The 18,332-nt window shown below is 38.0% G+C and overlaps 24 non-coding genes across 24 annotated transcripts; all 24 read left to right on the top strand.

Moving 5' to 3' along the window:
• Nucleotides 1–381: 381 nt before the first annotated feature.
• Nucleotides 382–454, top strand: trnar-ucg (transfer RNA arginine (anticodon UCG)). Its single transcript has one exon. It is a non-coding gene; the product is annotated as a tRNA-Arg (tRNA).
• A 286-nt stretch (nt 455–740) lies between these two features.
• On the top strand, nt 741–813 carry trnar-ucg (transfer RNA arginine (anticodon UCG)). Its single transcript has one exon. It is a non-coding gene; the product is annotated as a tRNA-Arg (tRNA).
• A 286-nt stretch (nt 814–1,099) lies between these two features.
• trnar-ucg (transfer RNA arginine (anticodon UCG)) lies at nt 1,100–1,172 on the top strand. Its single transcript has one exon. It is a non-coding gene; the product is annotated as a tRNA-Arg (tRNA).
• A 1,365-nt stretch (nt 1,173–2,537) lies between these two features.
• trnar-ucg (transfer RNA arginine (anticodon UCG)) lies at nt 2,538–2,610 on the top strand. Its single transcript has one exon. It is a non-coding gene; the product is annotated as a tRNA-Arg (tRNA).
• A 1,365-nt stretch (nt 2,611–3,975) lies between these two features.
• Nucleotides 3,976–4,048, top strand: trnar-ucg (transfer RNA arginine (anticodon UCG)). Its single transcript has one exon. It is a non-coding gene; the product is annotated as a tRNA-Arg (tRNA).
• Nucleotides 4,049–4,694: 646 nt separating this feature from the next.
• On the top strand, nt 4,695–4,767 carry trnar-ucg (transfer RNA arginine (anticodon UCG)). Its single transcript has one exon. It is a non-coding gene; the product is annotated as a tRNA-Arg (tRNA).
• Nucleotides 4,768–5,413: 646 nt separating this feature from the next.
• On the top strand, nt 5,414–5,486 carry trnar-ucg (transfer RNA arginine (anticodon UCG)). Its single transcript has one exon. It is a non-coding gene; the product is annotated as a tRNA-Arg (tRNA).
• A 646-nt stretch (nt 5,487–6,132) lies between these two features.
• On the top strand, nt 6,133–6,205 carry trnar-ucg (transfer RNA arginine (anticodon UCG)). Its single transcript has one exon. It is a non-coding gene; the product is annotated as a tRNA-Arg (tRNA).
• A 646-nt stretch (nt 6,206–6,851) lies between these two features.
• trnar-ucg (transfer RNA arginine (anticodon UCG)) lies at nt 6,852–6,924 on the top strand. Its single transcript has one exon. It is a non-coding gene; the product is annotated as a tRNA-Arg (tRNA).
• A 646-nt stretch (nt 6,925–7,570) lies between these two features.
• Nucleotides 7,571–7,643, top strand: trnar-ucg (transfer RNA arginine (anticodon UCG)). Its single transcript has one exon. It is a non-coding gene; the product is annotated as a tRNA-Arg (tRNA).
• A 646-nt stretch (nt 7,644–8,289) lies between these two features.
• Nucleotides 8,290–8,362, top strand: trnar-ucg (transfer RNA arginine (anticodon UCG)). The gene has a single exon. It is a non-coding gene; the product is annotated as a tRNA-Arg (tRNA).
• A 646-nt stretch (nt 8,363–9,008) lies between these two features.
• trnar-ucg (transfer RNA arginine (anticodon UCG)) lies at nt 9,009–9,081 on the top strand. Its single transcript has one exon. It is a non-coding gene; the product is annotated as a tRNA-Arg (tRNA).
• A 646-nt stretch (nt 9,082–9,727) lies between these two features.
• Nucleotides 9,728–9,800, top strand: trnal-uag (transfer RNA leucine (anticodon UAG)). The gene has a single exon. It is a non-coding gene; the product is annotated as a tRNA-Leu (tRNA).
• A 646-nt stretch (nt 9,801–10,446) lies between these two features.
• trnar-ucg (transfer RNA arginine (anticodon UCG)) lies at nt 10,447–10,519 on the top strand. The gene has a single exon. It is a non-coding gene; the product is annotated as a tRNA-Arg (tRNA).
• Nucleotides 10,520–11,165: 646 nt separating this feature from the next.
• trnar-ucg (transfer RNA arginine (anticodon UCG)) lies at nt 11,166–11,238 on the top strand. Its single transcript has one exon. It is a non-coding gene; the product is annotated as a tRNA-Arg (tRNA).
• A 646-nt stretch (nt 11,239–11,884) lies between these two features.
• On the top strand, nt 11,885–11,957 carry trnar-ucg (transfer RNA arginine (anticodon UCG)). Its single transcript has one exon. It is a non-coding gene; the product is annotated as a tRNA-Arg (tRNA).
• A 645-nt stretch (nt 11,958–12,602) lies between these two features.
• On the top strand, nt 12,603–12,675 carry trnar-ucg (transfer RNA arginine (anticodon UCG)). Its single transcript has one exon. It is a non-coding gene; the product is annotated as a tRNA-Arg (tRNA).
• A 646-nt stretch (nt 12,676–13,321) lies between these two features.
• trnar-ucg (transfer RNA arginine (anticodon UCG)) lies at nt 13,322–13,394 on the top strand. The gene has a single exon. It is a non-coding gene; the product is annotated as a tRNA-Arg (tRNA).
• Nucleotides 13,395–14,041: 647 nt separating this feature from the next.
• Nucleotides 14,042–14,114, top strand: trnar-ucg (transfer RNA arginine (anticodon UCG)). The gene has a single exon. It is a non-coding gene; the product is annotated as a tRNA-Arg (tRNA).
• Nucleotides 14,115–14,760: 646 nt separating this feature from the next.
• trnar-ucg (transfer RNA arginine (anticodon UCG)) lies at nt 14,761–14,833 on the top strand. Its single transcript has one exon. It is a non-coding gene; the product is annotated as a tRNA-Arg (tRNA).
• Nucleotides 14,834–15,476: 643 nt separating this feature from the next.
• Nucleotides 15,477–15,549, top strand: trnar-ucg (transfer RNA arginine (anticodon UCG)). The gene has a single exon. It is a non-coding gene; the product is annotated as a tRNA-Arg (tRNA).
• A 646-nt stretch (nt 15,550–16,195) lies between these two features.
• trnar-ucg (transfer RNA arginine (anticodon UCG)) lies at nt 16,196–16,268 on the top strand. The gene has a single exon. It is a non-coding gene; the product is annotated as a tRNA-Arg (tRNA).
• Nucleotides 16,269–16,914: 646 nt separating this feature from the next.
• Nucleotides 16,915–16,987, top strand: trnar-ucg (transfer RNA arginine (anticodon UCG)). The gene has a single exon. It is a non-coding gene; the product is annotated as a tRNA-Arg (tRNA).
• Nucleotides 16,988–17,633: 646 nt separating this feature from the next.
• Nucleotides 17,634–17,706, top strand: trnar-ucg (transfer RNA arginine (anticodon UCG)). The gene has a single exon. It is a non-coding gene; the product is annotated as a tRNA-Arg (tRNA).
• The last annotated feature ends 626 nt before the right edge of the window (nt 17,707–18,332 follow it).

Raw genomic sequence — 18,332 nt, forward strand, 5'->3', positions numbered from 1 at the left:
TCATTTTGGAGAAACTTGAGTAGTTAGCCTGGCGTAGTGGAGAATGTGCCGACCTTCTAATTAAAATATTGACGGGTCGAGTCTCTTTGTGATCGTTTAATTTCATTAGCTCAGCTAATTTGGAAATGTTCTTAGTTTCCCGAAATATGGCTTTGTTCTTGTTGCATTGAAAAGCTCGGACATTGTTATTCAACTTTAATAATCAAAGACTGCAAGGCCTGAGAAATATTCTGTCTCATTCTGCATCGCAAGATGGAGTGATAGAGTGTCTTCGTACTTGTTAAATATCACTAGCTTTCCTCATTCGGACAGGTTCACAATTTTGATGTCTATTGTTGCAAAGCAAAATCTGTATGATGTCATATAGGTGCATATGATGTAGACTGCGTGGCCTAACGGATAAGGCGTCTGACTTCGAATCAGAAGATTGAGGGTTCGAGTCCCTTCGTGGTCGTTTAAATTGAATAGCTCAGGTCATTTGGAAATGTTTAAAATTTCCCGAAATAAGGTGTTGTTCTTGTTTCATTGAAAAGCTCGGACATTGTTATTCAACTTTAATAATCTTAAGACTTCGAGGCCTGAGAAACATTGTGTTTGATTCTGTAGCACAAGATTGAGTGATAGAGTGTCTTCCTACTTGTTAAATATCACTAGCTTTCCTCATTCGGACAGGTTCACAATTTGATGTCTATTGTTGCAAAGCAAAATCTGTATGATGTCATATAGGTGTATATGACGTAGACTGCGTGGCCTAATGGATAAGGCGTCTGACTTCGAATCAGAAGATTGAGGGTTCGAGTCCCTTCGTGGTCGTTTAATTTGAATAGCTCAGGTCATTTGAAAATGTTTAAAATTTCCCGAAATAAGCTGTTGTTCTTGTTTCTTTGAAAAGCTAGGACATTGTTATGCAACTTTAATAATCTTAAGACTTCGAGGCCTGAGAAACATTGTGTTTGATTCTGTAGCACAAGATTGAGTGATAGAGTGTCTTCCTACTTGTTAAATATCACTAGCTTTCCTCATTCGGACAGGTTCACAATTTGATGTCTATTGTTGCAAAGCAAAATCTGTATGATGTCATATAGGTGTATATGACGTAGACTGCGTGGCCTAATGGATAAGGCGTCTGACTTCGAATCAGAAGATTGAGGGTTCGAGTCCCTTCGTGGTCGTTTAATTTGAATAGCTCAGGTCATTTGAAAATGTTTAACATTTCCCGAAATAAGGTGTTGTTCTTGTTTCTTTGAAAAGCTAGGACATTGTTATGCAACTTTAATAATCTTAAGACTTCGTGGCCTGAGAAACATTGTGTTTGATTCTGTAGCACAAGATTGAACGATCGAGCCTCTTCGTACTTGTCAAAAATCACCATCTTTCCTCATTCGGACAGGTTCAAAATGTTGATGTCTATTGTTGGAAAGCAAAGGCTGTATGTTGTCATTTTGGAGAAACTTGAGTAGTTAGCCTGGCGTAGTGGAGAATGTGCCGACCTTCTAATCACAATATTGACGGGTCGAGGCTCTTTGTGATCGTTTAATTTCATTAGCTCAGCTAATTTGGAAATGTTCTTAGTTTCCCGAAATAAGGCTTTGTTCTTGTTGCATTGAAAAGCTCGGACATTGTTATTCAACTTTAATAATCAAAGACTGCAAGGCCTGAGAAATATTCTGTCTCATTCTGCATCGCAAGATGGAGTTATAGAGTGTCTTCCTACTTGTTAAATATCACTAGCTTTCCTCATTCGGACAGGTTCACAATTTGATGTCTATTGTTGCAAAGCAAAATCTGTATGATGTCATATAGGTGTATATGACGTAGACTGCGTGGCCTAATGGATAAGGCGTCTGACTTTGAATCAGAAGATTGAGGGTTCGAGTCCCTTAATTGGTCGTTTAAATTGAATAGCTCAGATCTTTTGGAAATGTTAAAAATTTCCTGAAATAAGGTGTTGTTCTTCTTTCTTTGAAAAGCTAGGACATTGTTATGCAACTTTAATAATCTTAAGACTTCGAGGCCTGAGAAACATTGTGTTTGATTCTGTAGCACAAGATTGAACGATCGAGCCTCTTCCTACTTGTCAAAAATCACCATCTTTCCTCATTCGGACAGGTTCAAAATGTTGATGTCTATTGTTGGAAAGCAAAGTCTGTATGTTGTCATATTGGAGAAACTTGAGTAGTTAGCCTGGCATAGTGGAGAATGTGCCTACCTTCTAATCACAATATTGACGGGTCGAGTCTCTTTGTGATGGTTTAATTTCATTAGCTCAGCTAATTTGGAAATGTTCTTAGTTTCCCGAAATAAGGCTTTGTTCTTGTTGCATTGAAAAGCTCGGACATTGTTATTCAACTTTAATAATCAAAGACTGCAAGGCCTGAGAAATATTCTGTCTGATTCTGCATCGCAAGATGGAGTGATAGAGTGTCTTCGTACTTGTTAAATATCACTAGCTTTCCTCATTCGGACAGGTTCACAATTTTGATGTCTATTGTTGCAAAGCAAAATCTGTATGATGTCATATAGGTCTATATGATGTAGACTGCGTGGCCTAATGCATAAGGCGTCTGACTTCGAATCAGAAGATTGAGGGTTCGAGTCCCTTCGTGGTCGTTTAAATTGAATAGCTCAGGTCATTTGAAAATGTTTAACATTTCCCGAAATAAGGTGTTGTTCTTGTTTCTTTGAAAAGCTTGGACATTGTTATGCAACTTTAATAATCTTAAGACTTCGAGGCCTGAGAAACATTGTGTTTGATTCTGTAGCACAAGATTGAACGATCGAGCCTCTTCCTACTTGTCAAAAATCACCATCTTTCCTCATTCGGACAGGTTCAAAATGTTGATGTCTATTGTTGGAAAGCAAAGTCTGTATGTTGTCATATTGGAGAAACTTGAGTAGTTAGCCTGGCATAGTGGAGAATGTGCCTACCTTCTAATCACAATATTGACGGGTCGAGTCTCTTTGTGATGGTTTAATTTCATTAGCTCAGCTAATTTGGAAATGTTCTTAGTTTCCCGAAATAAGGCTTTGTTCTTGTTGCATTGAAAAGCTCGGACATTGTTATTCAACTTTAATAATCAAAGACTGCAAGGCCTGAGAAATATTCTGTCTGATTCTGCATCGCAAGATGGAGTGATAGAGTGTCTTCGTACTTGTTAAATATCACTAGCTTTCCTCATTCGGACAGGTTCACAATTTTGATGTCTATTGTTGCAAAGCAAAATCTGTATGATGTCATATAGGTCTATATGATGTAGACTGCGTGGCCTAAAGCATAAGGCGTCTGACTTCGAATCAGAAGATTGAGGGTTCGAGTCCCTTTGTGGTCGTTTAAATTGAATAGCTCAGGTCATTTGAAAATGTTTAACATTTCCCGAAATAAGGTGTTGTTCTTGTTTCTTTGAAAAGCTTGGACATTGTTATGCAACTTTAATAATCTTAAGACTTCGTGGCCTGAGAAACATTGTGTTTGATTCTGTAGCACAAGATTGAACGATCGAGCCTCTTCATACTTGTCAAAAATCACCATCTTTCCTCATTCGGACAGGTTCAAAATGTTGATGTCTATTGTTGGAAAGCAAAGTCTGTATGTTGTCATATTGGAGAAACTTGAGTAGTTAGCCTGGCATAGTGGAGAATGTGCCTACCTTCTAATCACAATATTGACGGGTCGAGGCTCTTTGTGATCGTTTAATTTCATTAGCTCAGCTAATTTGGAAATGTTCTTAGTTTCCCGAAATAAGGCTTTGTTCTTGTTGCATTGAAAAGCTCGGACATTGTTATTCAACTTTAATAATCAAAGACTGCAAGGCCTGAGAAATATTCTGTCTGATTCTGCATCGCAAGATGGAGTGATAGAGTGTCTTCGTACTTGTTAAATATCACTAGCTTTCCTCATTCGGACAGGTTCACAATTTTGATGTCTATTGTTGCAAAGCAAAATCTGTATGATGTCATATAGGTCTATATGATGTAGACTGCGTGGCCTAATGCATAAGGCGTCTGACTTCGAATCAGAAGATTGAGGGTTCGAGTCCCTTCGTGGTCGTTTAAATTGAATAGCTCAGGTCATTTGAAAATGTTTAACATTTCCCGAAATAAGGTGTTGTTCTTGTTTCTTTGAAAAGCTTGGACATTGTTATGCAACTTTAATAATCTTAAGACTTCGTGGCCTGAGAAACATTGTGTTTGATTCTGTAGCACAAGATTGAACGATCGAGCCTCTTCATACTTGTCAAAAATCACCATCTTTCCTCATTCGGACAGGTTCAAAATGTTGATGTCTATTGTTGGAAAGCAAAGTCTGTATGTTGTCATATTGGAGAAACTTGAGTAGTTAGCCTGGCATAGTGGAGAATGTGCCTACCTTCTAATCACAATATTGACGGGTCGAGGCTCTTTGTGATCGTTTAATTTCATTAGCTCAGCTAATTTGGAAATGTTCTTAGTTTCCCGAAATAAGGCTTTGTTCTTGTTGCATTGAAAAGCTCGGACATTGTTATTCAACTTTAATAATCAATGACTGCAAGGCCTGAGAAATATTCTGTCTGATTCTGCATCGCAAGATGGAGTGATAGAGTGTCTTCCTACTTGTTAAATATCACTAGCTTTCCTCATTCGGACAGGTTCACAATTTTGATGTCTATTGTTGCAAAGCAAAATCTGTATGATGTCATATAGGTGTATATGACGTAGACTGCGTGGCCTAATGGATAAGGCGTCTGACTTCGAATCAGAAGATTGAGGGTTCGAGTCCCTTCGTGGTCGTTTAAATTGAATAGCTCAGGTCATTTGGAAATGTTTAAAATTTCCCGAAATAAGGTGTTGTTCTTGTTTCTTTGAAAAGCTAGGACATTGTTATGCAACTTTAATAATCTTAAGACTTCGTGGCCTGAGAAACATTGTGTTTGATTCTGTAGCACAAGATTGAACGATCGAGCCTCTTCCTACTTGTCAAAAATCACCATCTTTCCTCATTCGGACAGGTTCAAAATGTTGATGTCTATTGTTGGAAAGCAAAGTCTGTATGTTGTCATATTGGAGAAACTTGAGTAGTTAGCCTGGCATAGTGGAGAATGTGCCTACCTTCTAATCACAATATTGACGGGTCGAGTCTCTTTGTGATGGTTTAATTTCATTAGCTCAGCTAATTTGGAAATGTTCTTAGTTTCCCGAAATAAGGCTTTGTTCTTGTTGCATTGAAAAGCTCGGACATTGTTATTCAACTTTAATAATCAAAGACTGCAAGGCCTGAGAAATATTCTGTCTGATTCTGCATCGCAAGATGGAGTGATAGAGTGTCTTCGTACTTGTTAAATATCACTAGCTTTCCTCATTCGGACAGGTTCACAATTTTGATGTCTATTGTTGCAAAGCAAAATCTGTATGATGTCATATAGGTATATATGATGTAGACTGCGTGGCCTAATGGATAAGGCGTCTGACTTCGAATCAGAAGATTGAGGGTTCGAGTCCCTTCGTGGTCGTTTAAATTGAATAGCTCAGGTCATTTGGAAATGTTAAAAATTTCCCGAAATAAGGTGTTGTTCTTGTTTCTTTGAAAAGCTAGGACATTGTTATGCAACTTTAATAATCTTAAGACTTCGTGGCCTGAGAAACATTGTGTTTGATTCTGTAGCACAAGATTGAACGATCGAGCCTCTTCCTACTTGTCAAAAATCACCATCTTTCCTCATTCGGACAGGTTCAAAATGTTGATGTCTATTGTTGGAAAGCAAAGTCTGTATGTTGTCATATTGGAGAAACTTGAGTAGTTAGCCTGGCATAGTGGAGAATGTGCCTACCTTCTAATCACAATATTGACGGGTCGAGTCTCTTTGTGATGGTTTAATTTCATTAGCTCAGCTAATTTGGAAATGTTCTTAGTTTCCCGAAATAAGGCTTTGTTCTTGTTGCATTGAAAAGCTCGGACATTGTTATTCAACTTTAATAATCAAAGACTGCAAGGCCTGAGAAATATTCTGTCTGATTCTGCATCGCAAGATGGAGTGATAGAGTGTCTTCGTACTTGTTAAATATCACTAGCTTTCCTCATTCGGACAGGTTCACAATTTTGATGTCTATTGTTGCAAAGCAAAATCTGTATGATGTCATATAGGTATATATGATGTAGACTGCGTGGCCTAATGGATAAGGCGTCTGACTTCGAATCAGAAGATTGAGGGTTCGAGTCCCTTCGTGGTTGTTTAAATTGAATAGCTCAGGTCATTTGGAAATGTTCAAAATTTCCCGAAATAAGGTGTTGTTCTTGTTTCTTTGAAAAGCTAGGACATTGTTATGCAACTTTAATAATCTTAAGACTTCGTGGCCTGAGAAACATTGTGTTTGATTCTGTAGCACAAGATTGAACGATCGAGCCTCTTCCTACTTGTCAAAAATCACCATCTTTCCTCATTCGGACAGGTTCAAAATGTTGATGTCTATTGTTGGAAAGCAAAGTCTGTATGTTGTCATATTGGAGAAACTTGAGTAGTTAGCCTGGCATAGTGGAGAATGTGCCTACCTTCTAATCACAATATTGACGGGTCGAGTCTCTTTGTGATGGTTTAATTTCATTAGCTCAGCTAATTTGGAAATGTTCTTAGTTTCCCGAAATAAGGCTTTGTTCTTGTTGCATTGAAAAGCTCGGACATTGTTATTCAACTTTAATAATCAAAGACTGCAAGGCCTGAGAAATATTCTGTCTGATTCTGCATCGCAAGATGGAGTGATAGAGTGTCTTCGTACTTGTTAAATATCACTAGCTTTCCTCATTTGGACAGGTTCACAATTTTGATGTCTATTGTTGCAAAGCAAAATCTGTATGATGTCATATAGGTATATATGATGTAGACTGTGTGGCCTAATGGATAAGGCGTCTGACTTCGAATCAGAAGATTGAGGGTTCGAGTCCCTTCGTGGTTGTTTAAATTGAATAGCTCAGGTCATTTGGAAATGTTCAAAATTTCCCGAAATAAGGTGTTGTTCTTGTTTCTTTGAAAAGCTAGGACATTGTTATGCAACTTTAATAATCTTAAGACTTCGTGGCCTGAGAAACATTGTGTTTGATTCTGTAGCACAAGATTGAACGATCGAGCCTCTTCCTACTTGTCAAAAATCACCATCTTTCCTCATTCGGACAGGTTCAAAATGTTGATGTCTATTGTTGGAAAGCAAAGTCTGTATGTTGTCATATTGGAGAAACTTGAGTAGTTAGCCTGGCATAGTAGAGAATGTGCCTACCTTCTAATCACAATATTGACGGGTCGAGTCTCTTTGTGATCGTTTAATTTCATTAGCTCAGCTAATTTGGAAATGTTCTTAGTTTCCCGGAATATGGCTTTGTTCTTGTTGCATTGAAAAGCTCGGACATTGTTATTCAACTTTAATAATCAAAGACTGCAAGGCCTGAGAAATATTCTGTCTGATTCTGCATCGCAAGATGGAGTGATAGAGTGTCTTCGTACTTGTTAAATATCACTAGCTTTCCTCATTCGGACAGGTTCACAATTTTGATGTCTATTGTTGCAAAGCAAAATCTGTATGATGTCATATAGGTATATATGATGTAGACTGCGTGGCCTAATGGATAAGGCGTCTGACTTCGAATCAGAAGATTGAGGGTTCGAGTCCCTTCGTGGTTGTTTAAATTGAATAGCTCAGGTCATTTGGAAATGTTTAAAATTTCACGAAATAAGGTGTTGTTCTTGTTTCTTTGAAAAGCTAGGACATTGTTATGCAACTTTAATAATCTTAAGACTTCGTGGCCTGAGAAACATTGTGTTTGATTCTGTAGCACAAGATTGAACGATCGAGCCTCTTCCTACTTGTCAAAAATCACCATCTTTCCTCATTCGGACAGGTTCAAAATGTTGATGTCTATTGTTGGAAAGCAAAGTCTGTATGTTGTCATATTGGAGAAACTTGAGTAGTTAGCCTGGCATAGTGGAGAATGTGCCTACCTTCTAATCACAATATTGACGGGTCGAGTCTCTTTGTGATCGTTTAATTTCATTAGCTCAGCTAATTTGGAAATGTTCTTAGTTTCCCGAAATAAGGCTTTGTTCTTGTTGCATTGAAAAGCTCGGACATTGTTATTCAACTTTAATAATCAAAGACTGCAAGGCCTGAGAAATATTCTGTCTGATTCTGCATCGCAAGATGGAGTGATAGAGTGTCTTCGTACTTGTTAAATATCACTAGCTTTCCTCATTCGGACAGGTTCACAATTTTGATGTCTATTGTTGCAAAGCAAAATCTGTATGATGTCATATAGGTATATATGATGTAGACTGCGTGGCCTAATGGATAAGGCGTCTGACTTCGAATCAGAAGATTGAGGGTTCGAGTCCCTTCGTGGTTGTTTAAATTGAATAGCTCAGGTCATTTGGAAATGTTTAAAATTTCACGAAATAAGGTGTTGTTCTTGTTTCTTTGAAAAGCTAGGACATTGTTATGCAACTTTAATAATCTTAAGACTTCGTGGCCTGAGAAACATTGTGTTTGATTCTGTAGCACAAGATTGAACGATCGAGCCTCTTCCTACTTGTCAAAAATCACCATCTTTCCTCATTCGGACAGGTTCAAAATGTTGATGTCTATTGTTGGAAAGCAAAGTCTGTATGTTGTCATATTGGAGAAACTTGAGTAGTTAGCCTGGCATAGTGGAGAATGTGCCTACCTTCTAATCACAATATTGACGGGTCGAGTCTCTTTGTGATGGTTTAATTTCATTAGCTCAGCTAATTTGGAAATGTTCTTAGTTTCCCGAAATAAGGCTTTGTTCTTGTTGCATTGAAAAGCTCGGACATTGTTATTCAACTTTAATAATCAAAGACTGCAAGGCCTGAGAAATATTCTGTCTGATTCTGCATCGCAAGATGGAGTGATAGAGTGTCTTCGTACTTGTTAAATATCACTAGCTTTCCTCATTCGGACAGGTTCACAATTTTGATGTCTATTGTTGCAAAGCAAAATCTGTATGATGTCATATAGGTATATATCATGTAGACTGCGTGGCCTAATGGATAAGGCGTCTGACTTCGAATCAGAAGATTGAGGGTTCGAGTCCCTTCGTGGTTGTTTAAATTGAATAGCTCTGGTCATTTGGAAATGTTCAAAATTTCCCGAAATAAGGTGTTGTTCTTGTTTCTTTGAAAAGCTAGGACATTGTTATGCAACTTTAATAATCTTAAGACTTCGTGGCCTGAGAAACATTGTGTTTGATTCTGTAGCACAAGATTGAACGATCGAGCCTCTTCCTACTTGTCAAAAATCACCATCTTTCCTCATTCGGACAGGTTCAAAATGTTGATGTCTATTGTTGGAAAGCAAAGTCTGTATGTTGTCATATTGGAGAAACTTGAGTAGTTAGCCTGGCATAGTGGAGAATGTGCCTACCTTCTAATCACAATATTGACGGGTCGAGTCTCTTTGTGATCGTTTAATTTCATTAGCTCAGCTAATTTGGAAATGTTATTAGTTTCTCGAAATAAGGCTTTTTTCTTGTTGCATTGAAAAGCTCGGACATTGTTATTCAACTTTAATAATCAAAGACTGCAAGGCCTGAGAAATATTCTGTCTGATTCTGCATCGCAAGATGGAGTGATAGAGTGTCTTCGTACTTGTTAAATATCAATAGCTTTCCTCATTCGGACAGGTTCACAATTTTGATGTCTATTGTTGCAAAGCAAAATCTGTATGATGTCATATAGGTGTATATGATGTAGACTGCGTGGCCTAATGGATAAGGCGTCTGACTTAGAATCAGAAGATTGAGGGTTCGAGTCCTTTCGTGGTCGTTTAAATTGAATAGCTCAAGTCATTTGGAAATGTTTAAAATTTCCCGAAATAAGGTGTTGTTCTTGTTTCTTTGAAAAGCTAGGACATTGTTATGCAACTTTAATAATCTTAAGACTTCGTGGCCTGAGAAACATTGTGTTTGATTCTTTAGCACAAGATTGAATGATCGAGCCTCTTCGTTCTTGTCAAAAATCACCATCTTTCCTCATTCGGACAGGTTCAAAATGTTGATGTCTATTGTTGGAAAGCAAAGTCTGTATGTTGTCATATTGGAGAAACTTGAGTAGGTAGCCTGGCATAGTGGAGAATGTGCCTACCTTCGAATCACAATATTGACGGGTCGAGTCTCTTTGTGATCGTTTAATTTCATTAGCTCAGCTAATTTGGAAATGTTCTTAGTTTCCCGAAATAAGGCTTTGTTCTTGTTGCATTGAAAAGCTTGGACATTGTTATTCAACTTTAATAATCAAAGACTGCAAGGCCTGAGAAATATTCTGTCTGATTCTGCATCGCAAGATGGAGTGATAGAGTGTCTTCGTACTTGTTAAATATCACTAGCTTTCCTCATTCGGACAGGTTCACAATTTTGATGTCTATTGTTGCAAAGCAAAATCTGTATGATGTCATATAGGTGTATATGATGTAGACTGCGTGGCCTAATGGATAAGGCGTCTGACTTCGAATCAGAAGATTGAGGGTTCGAGTCCCTTCGTGGTCGTTTAAATTGAACAGCTCAGATCATTTGGAAATGTTTAAAATTTGCCGAAATAAGGTGTTGTTCTTCTTTCTTTGAAAAGCTAGGACATTGTTATGCAACTTTAATAATCTTAAGACTTCGAGGCCTGAGAAACATTGTGTTTGATTCTGTAGCACAAGATTGAACGATCGAGCCTCTTCGTTCTTGTCAAAAATCACCATCTTTCCTCATTCGGACAGGTTCAAAATGTTGATGTCTATTGTTGGAAAGCAAAGTCTGTATGTTGTCATATTGGAGAAACTTGAGTAGTTAGCCTGGCATAGTGGAGAATGTGCCTACCTTCTAATCACAATATTGACGGGTCGAGTCTCTTTGTGATCGTTTAATTTCATTAGCTCAGCTAATTTGGAAATGTTCTTAGTTTCCCGAAATAAGGCTTTGTTCTTGTTGCATTGAAAAGCTCGGACATTGTTATTCAACTTTAATAATCAAAGACTGCAAGGCCTGAGAAATATTCTGTCTGATTCTGCATCGCAAGATGGAGTGATAGAGTGTCTTCGTACTTGTTAAATATCACTAGCTTTCCTCATTCGGACAGGTTCACAATTTTGATGTCTATTGTTGCAAAGCAAAATCTGTATGATGTCATATAGGTGTATATGATGTAGACTGCGTGGCCTAATGGATAAGGCGTCTGACTTCGAATCAGAAGATTGAGGGTTCGAGTCCCTTCGTGGTCGTTTAAATTGAACAGCTCAGGTCATTTGGAAATGTTTAAAATTTCCCGAAATAAGGTGTTGTTCTTGTTTCTTTGAAAAGCTAGGACATTGTTATGCAACTTTAATAATCTTAAGACTTCGTGGCCTGAGAAACATTGTGTTTGATTCTGTAGCACAAGATTGAACGATCGAGCCTCTTCCTACTTGTCAAAAATCACCATCTTTCCTCATTCGGACAGGTTCAAAATGTTGATGTCTATTGTTGGAAAGCAAAGTCTGTATGTTGTCATATTGGAGAAACTTGAGTAGTTAGCCTGGCATAGTGGAGAATGTGCCTACCTTCGAATTACAATATTGACGGGTCGAGTCTCTTTGTGATCGTTTAATTTCATTAGCTCAGCTAATTTGGAAATGTTCTTAGTTTCCCGAAATAAGGCTTTGTTCTTGTTGCATTGAAAAGCTCGGACATTGTTATTCAACTTTAATAATCAAAGACTGCAAGGCCTGAGAAATATTCTGTCTGATTCTGCATCGCAAGATGGAGTGATAGAGTGTCTTCGTACTTGTTAAATATCACTAGCTTTCCTCATTCGGACAGGTTCACAATTTTGATGTCTATTGTTGCAAAGCAAAATCTGTATGATGTCATATAGGTGTATATGATGTAGACTGCGTGGCCTAATGGATAAGGCGTCTGACTTCGAATCAGAAGATTGAGGGTTCGAGTCCCTTCGTGGTCGTTTAAATTGAATAGCTCAGGTCATTTGGAAATGTTTAAAATTTCCCGAAATAAGGTGTTGTTCTTGTTTCTTTGAAAAGCTAGGACATTGTTATGCAACTTTAATAATCTTAAGACTTCGTGGCCTGAGAAACATTGTGTTTGATTCTGTAGCACAAGATTGAACGATCGAGCCTCTTCCTACTTGTCAAAAATCACCATCTTTCCTCATTCGGACAGGTTCAAAATGTTATGTCTATTGTTGGAAAGCAAAGTCTGTATGTTGTCATATTGGAGAAACTTGAGTAGTTAGCCTGGCATAGTGGAGAATGTGCCTACCTTCTAATCACAATATTGACGGGTCGAGTCTCTTTGTGATCGTTTAATTTCATTAGCTCAGCTAATTTGGAAATGTTCTTAGTTTCCCGAAATAAGGCTTTGTTCTTGTTGCATTGAAAAGCTCGGACATTGTTATTCAACTTTAATAATCAAAGACTGCAAGGCCTGAGAAATATTCTGTCTGATTCTGCATCGCAAGATGGAGTGATAGAGTGTCTTCGTACTTGTTAAATATCACTAGCTTTCCTCATTCGGACAGGTTCACAATTTTGATGTCTATTGTTGCAAAGCAAAATCTGTATGATGTCATATAGGTGTATATGATGTAGACTGCGTGGCCTAATGGATAAGGCGTCTGACTTCGAATCAGAAGATTGAGGGTTCGAGTCCCTTCGTGGTCGTTTAAATTGAATAGCTCAGGTCATTTGGAAATGTTTAAAATTTCCCGAAATAAGGTGTTGTTCTTGTTTCTTTGAAAAGCTAGGACATTGTTATGCAACTTTAATAATCTTAAGACTTCGTGGCCTGAGAAACATTGTGTTTGATTCTGTAGCACAAGATTGAACGATCGAGCCTCTTCCTACTTGTCAAAAATCACCATCTTTCCTCATTCGGACAGGTTCAAAATGTTGATGTCTATTGTTGGAAAGCAAAGTCTGTATGTTGTCATATTGGAGAAACTTGAGTAGTTAGCCTGGCATAGTGGAGAATGTGCCTACCTTCTAATCACAATATTGACGGGTCGAGTCTCTTTGTGATCGTTTAATTTCATTAGCTCAGCTAATTTGGAAATGTTCTTAGTTTCCCGAAATAAGGCTTTGTTCTTGTTGCATTGAAAAGCTCGGACATTGTTATTCAACTTTAATAATCAAAGACTGCAAGGCCTGAGAAATATTCTGTCTGATTCTGCATCGCAAGATGGAGTGATAGAGTGTCTTCGTACTTGTTAAATATCACTAGCTTTCCTCATTCGGACAGGTTCACAATTTTGATGTCTATTGTTGCAAAGCAAAATCTGTATGATGTCATATAGGTGTATATGATGTAGACTGCGTGGCCTAATGGATAAGGCGTCTGACTTCGAATCAGAAGATTGAGGGTTCGAGTCCCTTCGTGGTCGTTTAAATTGAATAGCTCAGAGTCATTTGGAAATGTTTAAAATTTGCCGAAATAAGGTGTTGTTCTTGTTTCTTTGAAAAGCTAGGACATTGTTATGCAACTTTAATAATCTTAAGACTTCGAGGCCTGAGAAACATTGTGTTTGATTCTGTAGCACAAGATTGAACGATCGAGCCTCTTCGTTCTTGTCAAAAATCACCATCTTTGCTCATTCGGACAGGTTCAAAATGTTGATGTCTATTGTTGGAAAGCAAAGTCTGTATGTTGTCATATTAGAGAAACTTGAGTAGTTAGCCTGGCATAGTGGAGAATGTGCCTACCTTCGAATCACAATATTGACGGGTCGAGTCTCTTTGTGATCGTTTAATTTCATTAGCTCAGCTAATTTGGAAATGTTCTTAGTTTCCCGAAATAAGGCTTTGTTCTTGTTGCATTGAAAAGCTTGGACATTGTTATTCAACTTTAATAATCAAAGACTGCAAGGCCTGAGAAATATTCTGTCTGATTCTGCATCGCAAGATGGAGTGATAGAGTGTCTTCGTACTTGTTAAATATCACTAGCTTTCCTCATTCGGACAGGTTCACAATTTTGATGTCTATTGTTGCAAAGCAAAATCTGTATGATGTCATATAGGTGTATATGATGTAGACTGCGTGGCCTAATGGATAAGGCGTCTGACTTCGAATCAGAAGATTGAGGGTTCGAGTCCCTTCGTGGTCGTTTAAATTGAACAGCTCAGATCATTTGGAAATGTTTAAAATTTCCCGAAATAAGGTGTTGTTCTTCTTTCTTTGAAAAGCTAGGACATTGTTATGCAACTTTAATAATCTTAAGACTTCGTGGCCTGAGAAACATTGTGTTTGATTCTGTAGCACAAGATTGAACGATCGAGCCTCTTCCTACTTGTCAAAAATCACCATCTTTCCTCATTCGGACAGGTTCAAAATGTTGATGTCTATTGTTGGAAAGCAAAGTCTGTATGTTGTCATATTGGAGAAACTTGAGTAGTTAGCCTGGCATAGTGGAGAATGTGCCTACCTTCGAATTACAATATTGACGGGTCGAGTCTCTTTGTGATCGTTTAATTTCATTAGCTCAGCTAATTTGGAAATGTTCTTAGTTTCTCGAAATAAGGCTTTTTTCTTGTTGCATTGAAAAGCTCGGACATTCTTATTCAACTTTAATAATCAAAGACTGCAAGGCCTGAGAAATATTCTGTCTGATTCTGCATCGCAAGATGGAGTGATAGAGTGTCTTCGTACTTGTCAAATATCACTAGCTTTCCTCATTCGGACAGGTTCACAATTTTGATGTCTATTGTTGCAAAGCAAAATCTGTATGATGTCATATAGGTGTATATGATGTAGACTGCGTGGCCTAATGGATAAGGCATCTGACTTCGAATCAGAAGATTGAGGGTTCGAGTCCCTTCGTGGTCGTTTAAATTGAATAGCTCAGGTCATTTGGAAATGTTTAAAATTTCCCGAAATAAGGTGTTGTTCTTGTTTCTTTGAAAAGCTAGGACATTGTTATGCAACTTTAATAATCTTAAGACTTCGTGGCCTGAGAAACATTGTGTTTGATTCTGTAGCACAAGATTGAACGATCGAGCCTCTTCCTACTTGTCAAAAATCACCATCTTTCCTCATTCGGACAGGTTCAAAATGTTGTCTATTGTTGGAAAGCAAAGTCTGTATGTTGTCATATTGGAGAAACTAGAGTAGTTAGCCTGGCATAGTGGAGAATGTGCCTACCTTCTAATCACAATATTGACGGGTCGAGTCTCTTTGTGATCGTTTAATTTCATTAGCTCAGCTAATTTGGAAATGTTCTTAGTTTCCCGAAATAAGGCTTTGTTCTTGTTGCATTGAAAAGCTCGGACATTGTTATTCAACTTTAATAATCAAAGACTGCAAGGCCTGAGAAATATTCTGTCTGATTCTGCATCGCAAGATGGAGTGATAGAGTGTCTTCGTACTTGTTAAATATCACTAGCTTTCCTCATTCGGACAGGTTCACAATTTTGATGTCTATTGTTGCAAAGCAAAATCTGTATGATGTCATATAGGTGTATATGATGTAGACTGCGTGGCCTAATGGATAAGGCGTCTGACTTCGAATCAGAAGATTGAGGGTTCGAGTCCCTTCGTGGTCGTTTAAATTGAATAGCTCAGGTCATTTGGAAATGTTTAAAATTTCCCGAAATAAGGTGTTGTTCTTGTTTCTTTGAAAAGCTAGGACATTGTTATGCAACTTTAATAATCTTAAGACTTCGTGGCCTGAGAAACATTGTGTTTGATTCTGTAGCACAAGATTGAACGATCGAGCCTCTTCCTACTTGTCAAAAATCACCATCTTTCCTCATTCGGACAGGTTCAAAATGTTGATGTCTATTGTTGGAAAGCAAAGTCTGTATGTTGTCATATTGGAGAAACTTGAGTAGTTAGCCTGGCATAGTGGAGAATGTGCCTACCTTCTAATCACAATATTGACGGGTCGAGTCTCTTTGTGATCGTTTAATTTCATTAGCTCAGCTAATTTGGAAATGTTCTTAGTTTCCCGAAATAAGGCTTTGTTCTTGTTGCATTGAAAAGCTCGGACATTGTTATTCAACTTTAATAATCAAAGACTGCAAGGCCTGAGAAATATTCTGTCTGATTCTGCATCGCAAGATGGAGTGATAGAGTGTCTTCGTACTTGTTAAATATCACTAGCTTTCCTCATTCGGACAGGTTCACAATTTTGATGTCTATTGTTGCAAAGCAAAATCTGTATGATGTCATATAGGTGTATATGATGTAGACTGCGTGGCCTAATGGATAAGGCGTCTGACTTCGAATCAGAAGATTGAGGGTTCGAGTCCCTTCGTGGTCGTTTAAATTGAATAGCTCAGGTCATTTGGAAATGTTTAAAATTTCCCGAAATAAGGTGTTGTTCTTGTTTCTTTGAAAAGCTAGGACATTGTTATGCAACTTTAATAATCTTAAGACTTCGTGGCCTGAGAAACATTGTGTTTGATTCTGTAGCACAAGATTGAACGATCGAGCCTCTTCCTACTTGTCAAAAATCACCATCTTTCCTCATTCGGACAGGTTCAAAATGTTGATGTCTATTGTTGGAAAGCAAAGTCTGTATGTTGTCATATTGGAGAAACTTGAGTAGTTAGCCTGGCATAGTGGAGAATGTGCCTACCTTCTAATCACAATATTGACGGGTCGAGTCTCTTTGTGATCGTTTAATTTCATTAGCTCAGCTAATTTGGAAATGTTCTTAGTTTCCCGAAATAAGGCTTTGTTCTTGTTGCATTGAAAAGCTCGGACATTGTTATTCAACTTTAATAATCAAAGACTGCAAGGCCTGAGAAATATTCTGTCTGATTCTGCATCGCAAGATGGAGTGATAGAGTGTCTTCGTACTTGTTAAATATCACTAGCTTTCCTCATTCGGACAGGTTCACAATTTTGATGTCTATTGTTGCAAAGCAAAATCTGTATGATGTCATATAGGTCTATATGACGTAGACTGCGTGGCCTAATGGATAAGGCGTCTGACTTCGAATCAGAAGATTGAGGGTTCGAGTCCCTTCGTGGTCGTTTAAATTGAATAGCTCAGGTCATTTGGAAATGTTTAAAATTTCCCGAAATAAGGTGTTGTTCTTGTTTCTTTGAAAAGCTAGGACATTGTTATGCAACTTTAATAATCTTAAGACTTCGTGGCCTGAGAAACATTGTGTTTGATTCTGTAGCACAAGATTGAACGATCGAGCCTCTTCCTACTTGTCAAAAATCACCATCTTTCCTCATTCGGACAGGTTCAAAATGTTGATGTCTATTGTTGGAAAGCAAAGTCTGTATGTTGTCATATTGGAGAAACTTGAGTAGTTAGCCTGGCATAGTGGAGAATGTGCCTACCTTCTAATCACAATATTGACGGGTCGAGTCTCTTTGTGATCGTTTAATTTCATTAGCTCAGCTAATTTGGAAATGTTCTTAGTTTCTCGAAATAAGGCTTTTTTCTTGTTGCATTGAAAAGCTCGGACATTGTTATTCAACTTTAATAATCAAAGACTGCAAGGCCTGAGAAATATTCTGTCTGATTCTGCATCGCAAGATGGAGTGATAGAGTGTCTTCGTACTTGTTAAATATCACTAGCTTTCCTCATTCGGACAGGTTCACAATTTTGATGTCTATTGTTGCAAAGCAAAATCTGTATGATGTCATATAGGTGTATATGATGTAGACTGCGTGGCCTAATGGATAAGGCGTCTGACTTCGAATCAGAAGATTGAGGGTTCGAGTCCCTTCGTGGTCGTTTAAATTGAATAGCTCAGGTCATTTGGAAATGTTTAAAATTTCCCGAAATAAGGTGTTGTTCTTGTTTCTTTGAAAAGCTAGGACATTGTTATGCAACTTTAATAATCTTAAGACTTCGTGGCCTGAGAAACATTGTGTTTGATTCTGTAGCACAAGATTGAACGATCGAGCCTCTTCCTACTTGTCAAAAATCACCATCTTTCCTCATTCGGACAGGTTCAAAATGTTGATGTCTATTGTTGGAAAGCAAAGTCTGTATGTTGTCATATTGGAGAAACTTGAGTAGTTAGCCTGGCATAGTGGAGAATGTGCCTACCTTCTAATCACAATATTGACGGGTCGAGTCTCTTTGTGATCGTTTAATTTCATTAGCTCAGCTAATTTGGAAATGTTCTTAGTTTCCCGAAATAAGGCTTTGTTCTTGTTGCATTGAAAAGCTCGGACATTGTTATTCAACTTTAATAATCAAAGACTGCAAGGCCTGAGAAATATTCTGTCTGATTCTGCATCGCAAGATGGAGTGATAGAGTGTCTTCGTACTTGTTAAATATCACTAGCTTTCCTCATTCGGACAGGTTCACAATTTTGATGTCTATTGTTGCAAAGCAAAATCTGTATGATGTC

Source organism: Salmo salar, chromosome 01 (assembly GCF_965601325.2).
Source record: "Salmo salar chromosome 01, fSalSal1, whole genome shotgun sequence".
In the NCBI taxonomy this organism is placed as follows: Eukaryota; Metazoa; Chordata; class Actinopteri; order Salmoniformes; family Salmonidae; genus Salmo; species Salmo salar.